A 10,065-nucleotide genomic window follows, 5' to 3' on the forward strand; every position below is an offset into this window, starting at 1 on the left:
GGAGGTAGACAGCCAGAGCCAAGTAGGAAGACTTAGCCAGGCAAACCTAAGTTTACATGGGAGTTTGCATGGGGTTCCCCCATACAGACCCACAAGTAGGCTTTCAGAAAGAAACAGGAGGAACAGATCCCCTTCAAGGGAATCCATCCACTCCCATGTTTCTAGCCTCTCTAATGCTTCCTCTCACAGGGGAATGACTTCACCTGAGAGAAAGGAGCATAAAGCCAGAATGAGGGAAGCTAATCTGAGGATTCAAAGGGAAGAAATTGCCCTGGCCAAGGAGAAGCTTGCTCTGGCTAGAGAGCAAAAATTGTGTGGGTCAGAACCCACTGGTGGCAGCAACATTCCTAGAGATAGGGATAGGTCTTATGACCATAGAAACCTAAGCAAGATAGTCCCCCCATATCAGAATGGGGATGACATCCACAAATGGATGACTGCTTTGGAGAGGGCCTGCAAAGTACAGCAGGTACCCCAAAGTCAGTGGGCAGCTATCTTGTGGCTCTCCTTTTCTGATAAAGGTAGAGACAAGCTCCTCACAGTCAGTGATGAGGATGCAAACAATTACAAAGTCCTGAAGAGTGCTCTGATAGATGGGTTTGGCTTAACCACTGAGCAATATAGGTTGTTGTTCAGAGACACCCAGAAGACACAGACACAGGACTGGTCTGATTTTGTGGATTGTGCCACTAAGGCTTTGGAAGGTTGGTTAACTGGCAGCAAGGTGCAGGACTATACAGGATTGTACAACTTGATTATGAGGGAGCAGATCCTTAGTAATTGTCAAAACCAGCTTCTCCATCAACACCTGGTAGACTCAGATTTGACCTCTCCCCAAGAATTGGGAAAGAGGGCAGATAAATGGGTCAGGACCAGGATTAGGCCTAAAAATCAGGGTGGTGACCAAAAGAAAGATACCACCAAGCCTCAAGAGAAGGGTGGGGATAAAGCAAAAGAGAAATCTTCCTCAGGGCCCCAAAACTCCACACAGGGTGGTGGGTCCCAAGCTCCCTCCTCTTCCACAGTTAAAAAGCCTTACTGCCATGTGTGTAAAACACCTGGGCATTGGAAAACTGACAGCAGTTGTCCACAGGCTAAAAACAAAACTGTTCCTCCAACTACTCCTGTCACACCACCTATTACTGTCAGCAGTAATCCCCCAGGTGGTGGGAGTGCCCCCAAAAATTTGGTTGGGTTTACTTGGGGAACACAGGGGGATCCTGGCTTAGCCAATTCCCCTGCAGCAGCTACTCTTGTCTGTGATGGTGGCATGGGGTTTGCCAACTTCACTGCCTGTCCCAACACTTTGGGTAGGTACAGACAGGAACCCTACATCAATGGTAGAAAAGCTGAGGCCTACAGAGACACTGGAGCTAGCATCACTATGGTGGCCCATAGGCTAGTTCCCTCTGAGCAGCTTTTGCCTGGTTTCTCATACCAGGTAACTAACATTGATGGCAAACAAAATAGTCATCCCATGGCAGAAGTATGTCTCAGCTGGGGAGGGGTCACTGGCCCTAAAAGGGTGGCAGTGTCTCCAACCTTGCCTGTGGACTGCTTGCTGGGGAATGACTTAGAACTCTCAGCTTGGGCTGGAGTTGAACAAGACACCCATTCCAAAATGGTAGGCCTTTCCAAAAAGGGTAGTGGGGTTGTGCCAGTCACAACCCCTGTCCAAGTAGCTTTCCTCCCTGAAAAGGTTGGAAGGGCAGTGGTAGCCACAGCCCAGGCACAGACAGACTTCCCTGTAGGGACTGGCAGAGCTGTGACAGCCACAGCTCAAACACAAACTGAGTGCCTTCCTGAAAAGGTTGGCAAGGCTGTAATGGTCTCAGCCCACACTCAGACTGATATAGGTGTAGTGAAGCCTGAAACAATGGATCACTCCACACAAACAGAGAGTAGTGGGGAGGAAGAAAAGTCTCCCTCTCCCCAGACATTAGGAAAAGGTCAGCCTCCTCAGGGATCTGACCTCACCCCTTGTGAAGGAACTGCCCCAGAGGTAGCCAGGCCTGGCCTGGCAGAGCCTCTGATGTCAGTGGCCCCTTCCAAGGTGGGACCCAGTCTGGTGCAGGTAGCCTGCCTCTCTCTACCCTGCCTCAGTCAGCCCAGGGCTGCAGAGGTCAGGGAGGCCAGTGGACCCCAAGAGGGCCCCTGTCCACAAGAACCCCCCCTTCAAAAGAATGAGGATTGCCTGGTTAGTTGCCCTAGCCAGGTGATGGGTAAAAACATTCCTGAGGGATCCCCTTCACAGGAAGTTAGGGACCTCCCCCAGAGGGATTCTGTTGGGCACAGGCAAACCTGGGACCTTAGGGCCCCAAACCTGACCTGTCCCTCCAGTAAGCCCACAAAAGGGACCCAGCCTCCAGCTTTAGGTAGCCAGAGGCTGACCCTGAGAGCACAGTGCAACTCAGTTAGAGGAAGAAAGGCATCCATGGTGGAGGATGATTGGAGGAAGCTGAGGCCTCACTTTGAGGACACTCACTTCAGTACTCCATCTCAACACCAGCCTTTTTCTTTGCAAAGACACACCAAAGGTAGAGATTCCCTATGGTGGAGACCCTATGATATCTTTAGGATGAGGGATTGCTTAGTGGACCATGAGACAGGGGGTAACCATGCCAGTGCTGGTTCTTCCTTATATGGCCACTCAGGCAATAGAGGCTTACCTTGTAGAGGCCAGCCTTATCTCCTTTCGTTTGGGGGGGGGTTGTGTAGGAAGGTGGATATCTGACTATGGTTACCCCCAACTTTTTGCCTAGTGTCTAGCTGGTTTTTCGACTTAGTTGGCCTGAGATCCTGCCATTCAGGGTCTCAGGCTGTCTGCTCTCTCTGTAAAATGGATTCCATGTACCCTAGGTACATTCCCAATTGGTAAGGATCACCTTATTGGACCCTGTACAGTGTACCCTAGGTACCCAGGGCATAGGTGTACCCTAGGCCTCCCAGGGGCTGCAGCATGTATTATGCCACCCCTGGTCTGGCCTTCCAATCAGACACAACTGGCTGATCACTCAGCTGGGGCAAGGTCGTGTAATCACCCCTTGCTTAGGTGTAGTATTCCTATACCTACCCTATGTATAGACACATGTGTACCTATCAGTCACTCCTATGGCAGGCCTTAACAATCCTGGAGGCAGAGTGCTTGGTAACATGTGAGATGGTGCTCTAGCATGAGCTGAGCCTGTCTGCAGCTTTCGGAACCATGTCCTTATAGCTGTTCTATGATATAGCCTACCATATACTCTTAAAGTGCCTTATAATCTTAAACGGTTATGGTAACTATGGTTGGGCTGTATCAAAACATGTCGTGTAAGGTGTCTAACACTCGGGAATAATACCCCCATGCCATTTCTGGTGATGAGGATATTATTCCTCCCTTCTAGAGGGAGAGACATGTTAAAATCATACTTTGCTGTGTAACCTCTGACCAAAGCCTCAGCATCACAAAATGGATGCTGCTGCCACGACACAAGTCTGACCTCCTGCAGCTGGGAGTGATCCCAGCCAGGGAGGCTTGGACAATAGGTTTCCTGCTTGGGGAGGTGCCAGCACCTCCCCAGACAGCCTTTAGTGTATTGGGGCAGGGTGGGCTGAAAGGAATGAGACATGCCTGGGGCACACAAGGTGTTCCTTGCATAGTCCAGTTCAAACCGGTGCTGGGGCACTCCAGCCCCAGCTCTGGCGCGAAACTGGACAAAGGGAAGTGGGTGTAACCACCCCCTCCCAGGTCCCACCCATAAGGCGTGACCTAGCAGGTAGCCCCAGCCCCCCAGATTAGTATAAGAGTGGGAGTTGGGCCTCAAGACTTTAGATTATCCTGAACCTGCAAAACTGAACAGAAACTCTGGACCTTCGACATTCGACGAAAGAAGAAGACTGAAGAATCTCCCTTGTGGCCAAGGAGTGGCTACCCTGTGCAAACAGGCACCATCAAGTGACTACCCTTTGCTTTGCGGGACGTTCGACGAGGAACCGACTGCAGAGCCCGACCAGAGCCTTGATTTCCAGACTTCTCTGACCCTCATCCACATCTGCAGCAGAGCTGAGATCCGTGGAGGCGACGAGCGACGTGGGACCGGCTACCTGGGAAAAGTGGCTAGTAACTTACAGCGCAGCTTCTGAGGCACCCTCGAAGTTGTGCACCGGGGATTGAGAAGCCCCAACCCCAAGCACCATCTGCACCGAAGATCAGCCCCCCACACTCCACGAGTCCTGCGTGGGGCCCTTCAGCATTTTCCTGCTTGCCGCGTTGTCCGGTTGCTTGCCCGCTGGCTGGCGGCCTTTGTGACGACGCTCCCTGAAATCTTCTGCGCTGGTTTGGCTCCTCCAGACTGGCTCCCGCTTCTCTGCAAAGCAGAAGCACCCCAGACCCTCCTGGTCTGCACCAGAAGCAAGTCCTTTGTTCTTCGTGGGTTCCGCTTGCCAAGGCTTGGTGAGTCCTAGTCCAACTTCGACGCCGCCGACAGCAAGAGCCTTCGTGGGACAGCTCGCCTCCTGGTCCTGGTCGCCCTCGACGCTTCCTGGTCCTCCTGGCTGCAGCGACAAGCTTCACCTTCACCTGCAACTCTTCACGACATCGCCTGGTTCCTTCCTGGTTCCACGTGATCACTGGCTAGTGATCTTGACTCTGTCCCCTCTGCTTGCAGGTATCTTCTCTTCTTGATCCCAGGCTTGGGATCCACCGGACACTCTTCACTGACTGCCTGTCAGCATCTTTTCTTCAGGCATCCATAGGAGTCGACGACGAAACCCGACGCAACTTCACCCCTATGCACCCGCAGCCTGTGGGCTAGGTAACTTGGGTACTCCGGTGCTCATCAGGATAGTGACTATCCTAGTGTCTAAGTTTCAAGTCTCAACTTCCTAGCTACTCCGGAAGTGTCCTAAAACTGTCTATTTCTAAACTGTACTATTGCTAGTGACTTTTACGCATTACGCGTGAGTGTTTCCACTCTGCACACGAATCCCGTGGGCCTCCCACTGCCTATCCTGTGGTAGTCTAGTGTAGCCCCAGCGATTCCCTAGGCCTAGGCCTACTCTATTTCCGTGACAGTGGTTCTTATACCACTTACTTAGTATATGGTTTGCGTGGCCCCTAGGGCCTAACTGTATTACTTACCTGTGTGACTTACTGTATGCATTAATAAGACTGTGTTGTACTTACCTCTAATCTCATAAAGAGTGCTGAGGGTTTTCTTAGAATAAATACACTTTATTTTATATATATATCTGTTGTGGTGTCCTTTCATTTGGTATTCAAGGGATTATATATGGTATCACAGCTGGCTTCACATGCCATTCAGAGTTTAGCCTAAGACTGCTCTTGTCCATGCTACCACTAGGATAGCTGGTCTATAAGGTTGACTTTACAACCAATCACCATAAGGGTATTTGGACTGATATAAGGTGTACACTAGAACTAGTGACATCATACATCAGGCCAACTTCTCACATCACCCCACCCTTGCCCGGGTCGGAGGTGCCAGAAGGGAAGAGACATTTGTTACAACAAACAAATGATGGACGGAATGCTGACAATGCAGACATTCTCCCCCAGTCAAGAGATCTGGATTAAATCCAGTGTTCTTTTGCCCACTACGCCACCCCAGTTTAGACATGGCCATATGCAAATCAGTCTTGACCCTGTGCCTCATGGGAACAGTCCAGCCCGAACTGCCAAGCCATGTCTTCCCTGGACCGGAATCAAGCATCCTAGGACCGGTTTCTGGCTATCAGCCGTCATCAGCCAGGATAGCTTGACTCCAGTGGCGTAGTGAGCACGGGTCCCACGTCTGGGAATACCCATCCCACTTAGGGCGAAAAGCGTTACAACAAACAAATGATGGACGGAATGCTGACAATGCAGACATTCTCCCCCAGTCAAGAGATCTGGGTTAAATCCATCGTTCTTTTGCCCACTACGCCACCCCAGTTTAGACATGGCCATATGCAAATCAGTCTTGACCCTGTGCCTCATGGGAACAGTCCAGCCCGAACTGCCAAGCCATGTCTTCCCTGGACCGGAATCAAGCATCCTAGGACCGGTTTCTGGCTATCAGCCGTCATCAGCCAGGATAGCTTGACTCCAGTGGCGTAGTGAGCACGGGTCCCACGTCTGGGAATACCCATCCCACTTAGGGCGAAAAGCGTTACAACAAACAAATGATGGACGGAATGCTGACAATGCAGACATTCTCCCCCAGTCAAGAGATCTGGGTTAAATCCATCGTTCTTTTGCCCACTACGCCACCCCAGTTTAGACATGGCCATATGCAAATCAGTCTTGACCCTGTGCCTCATGGGAACAGTCCAGCCCGAACTGCCAAGCCATGTCTTCCCTGGACCGGAATCAAGCATCCTAGGACCGGTTTCTGGCTATCAGCCGTCATCAGCCAGGATAGCTTGACTCCAGTGGCGTAGTGAGCACGGGTCCCACGTCTGGGAATACCCATCCCACTTAGGGCGAAAAGCGTTACAACAAACAAATGATGGACGGAATGCTGACAATGCAGACATTCTCCCCCAGTCAAGAGATCTGGGTTAAATCCATCGTTCTTTTGCCCACTACGCCACCCCAGTTTAGACATGGCCATATGCAAATCAGTCTTGACCCTGTGCCTCATGGGAACAGTCCAGCCCGAACTGCCAAGCCATGTCTTCCCTGGACCGGAATCAAGCATCCTAGGACCGGTTTCTGGCTATCAGCCGTCATCAGCCAGGATAGCTTGACTCCAGTGGCGTAGTGAGCACGGGTCCCACGTCTGGGAATACCCATCCCACTTAGGGCGAAAAGCGTTACAACAAACAAATGATGGACGGAATGCTGACAATGCAGACATTCTCCCCCAGTCAAGAGATCTGGGTTAAATCCATCGTTCTTTTGCCCACTACGCCACCCCAGTTTAGACATGGCCATATGCAAATCAGTCTTGACCCTGTGCCTCATGGGAACAGTCCAGCCCGAACTGCCAAGCCATGTCTTCCCTGGACCGGAATCAAGCATCCTAGGACCGGTTTCTGGCTATCAGCCGTCATCAGCCAGGATAGCTTGACTCCAGTGGCGTAGTGAGCACGGGTCCCACGTCTGGGAATACCCATCCCACTTAGGGCGAAAAGCGTTACAACAAACAAATGATGGACGGAATGCTGACAATGCAGACATTCTCCCCCAGTCAAGAGATCTGGGTTAAATCCATCGTTCTTTTGCCCACTACGCCACCCCAGTTTAGACATGGCCATATGCAAAGCAGTCTTGACCCTGTGCCTCATGGGAACAGTCCAGCCCGAACTGCCAAGCCATGTCTTCCCTGGACCGGAATCAAGCATCCTAGGACCGGTTTCTGGCTATCAGCCGTCATCAGCCAGGATAGCTTGACTCCAGTGGCGTAGTGAGCACGGGTCCCACGTCTGGGAATACCCATCCCACTTAGGGCGAAAAGCGTTACAACAAACAAACGCCCTAAGTGGGATGGGTATTCCCAGACGTGGGACCCATGCTCACTACGCCACTGGAGTCAAGCTATCCTGGCTGATGACGGCTGATAGCCAGAAACCGGTCCTAGGATGCTTGATTCCGGTCCAGGGAAGACATGGCTTGGCAGTTCGGGCTGGACTGTTCCCATGAGGCACAGGGTCAAGACTGATTTGCATATGGCCATGTCTAAACTGGGGTGGCGTAGTGGGCAAAAGAACGATGGATTTAACCCAGATCTCTTGACTGGGGGAGAATGTCTGCATTGTCAGCATTCCGTCCATCATTTGTTTGTTGTAACGCTTTTCGCCCTAAGTGGGATGGGTATTCCCAGACGTGGGACCCATGCTCACTACGCCACTGGAGTCAAGCTATCCTGGCTGATGACGGCTGATAGCCAGAAACCGGTCCTAGGATGCTTGATTCCGGTCCAGGGAAGACATGGCTTGGCAGTTCGGGCTGGACTGTTCCCATGAGGCACAGGGTCAAGACTGATTTGCATATGGCCATGTCTAAACTGGGGTGGCGTAGTGGGCAAAAGAACGATGGATTTAACCCAGATCTCTTGACTGGGGGAGAATGTCTGCATTGTCAGCATTCCGTCCATCATTTGTTTGTTGTAACGCTTTTCGCCCTAAGTGGGATGGGTATTCCCAGACGTGGGACCCATGCTCACTACGCCACTGGAGTCAAGCTATCCTGGCTGATGACGGCTGATAGCCAGAAACCGGTCCTAGGATGCTTGATTCCGGTCCAGGGAAGACATGGCTTGGCAGTTCGGGCTGGACTGTTCCCATGAGGCACAGGGTCAAGACTGATTTGCATATGGCCATGTCTAAACTGGGGTGGCGTAGTGGGCAAAAGAACGATGGATTTAACCCAGATCTCTTGACTGGGGGAGAATGTCTGCATTGTCAGCATTCCGTCCATCATTTGTTTGTTGTAACGCTTTTCGCCCTAAGTGGGATGGGTATTCCCAGACGTGGGACCCATGCTCACTACGCCACTGGAGTCAAGCTATCCTGGCTGATGACGGCTGATAGCCAGAAACCGGTCCTAGGATGCTTGATTCCGGTCCAGGGAAGACATGGCTTGGCAGTTCGGGCTGGACTGTTCCCATGAGGCACAGGGTCAAGACTGATTTGCATATGGCCATGTCTAAACTGGGGTGGCGTAGTGGGCAAAAGAACGATGGATTTAACCCAGATCTCTTGACTGGGGGAGAATGTCTGCATTGTCAGCATTCCGTCCATCATTTGTTTGTTGTAACGCTTTTCGCCCTAAGTGGGATGGGTGTTCCCAGACGTGGGACCCATGCTCACTACGCCACTGGAGTCAAGCTATCCTGGCTGATGACGGCTGATAGCCAGAAACCGGTCCTAGGATGCTTGATTCCGGTCCAGGGAAGACATGGCTTGGCAGTTCGGGCTGGACTGTTCCCATGAGGCACAGGGTCAAGACTGATTTGCATATGGCCATGTCTAAACTGGGGTGGCGTAGTGGGCAAAAGAACGATGGATTTAACCCAGATCTCTTGACTGGGGGAGAATGTCTGCATTGTCAGCATTCCGTCCATCATTTGTTTGTTGTAACGCTTTTCGCCCTAAGTGGGATGGGTATTCCCAGACGTGGGACCCATGCTCACTACGCCACTGGAGTCAAGCTATCCTGGCTGATGACGGCTGATAGCCAGAAACCGGTCCTAGGATGCTTGATTCCGGTCCAGGGAAGACATGGCTTGGCAGTTCGGGCTGGACTGTTCCCATGAGGCACAGGGTCAAGACTGATTTGCATATGGCCATGTCTAAACTGGGGTGGCGTAGTGGGCAAAAGAACGATGGATTTAACCCAGATCTCTTGACTGGGGGAGAATGTCTGCATTGTCAGCATTCCGTCCATCATTTGTTTGTTGTAACGCTTTTCGCCCTAAGTGGGATGGGTATTCCCAGACGTGGGACCCATGCTCACTACGCCACTGGAGTCAAGCTATCCTGGCTGATGACGGCTGATAGCCAGAAACCGGTCCTAGGATGCTTGATTCCGGTCCAGGGAAGACATGGCTTGGCAGTTCGGGCTGGACTGTTCCCATGAGGCACAGGGTCAAGACTGATTTGCATATGGCCATGTCTAAACTGGGGTGGCGTAGTGGGCAAAAGAACGATGGATTTAACCCAGATCTCTTGACTGGGGGAGAATGTCTGCATTGTCAGCATTCCGTCCATCATTTGTTTGTTGTAACGCTTTTCGCCCTAAGTGGGATGGGTATTCCCAGACGTGGGACCCATGCTCACTACGCCACTGGAGTCAAGCTATCCTGGCTGATGACGGCTGATAGCCAGAAACCGGTCCTAGGATGCTTGATTCCGGTCCAGGGAAGACATGGCTTGGCAGTTCGGGCTGGACTGTTCCCATGAGGCACAGGGTCAAGACTGATTTGCATATGGCCATGTCTAAACTGGGGTGGCGTAGTGGGCAAAAGAACAATGGATTTAACCCAGATCTCTTGACTGGGGGAGAATGTCTGCATTGTCAGCATTCCGTCCATCATTTGTTTGTTGTAACGCTTTTCGCCCTAAGTGGGATGGGTATTC

Source organism: Triturus cristatus, chromosome 6, assembly GCF_964204655.1.
Source record: "Triturus cristatus chromosome 6, aTriCri1.1, whole genome shotgun sequence".
NCBI lineage: Eukaryota > Metazoa > Chordata > Amphibia > Caudata > Salamandridae > Triturus > Triturus cristatus.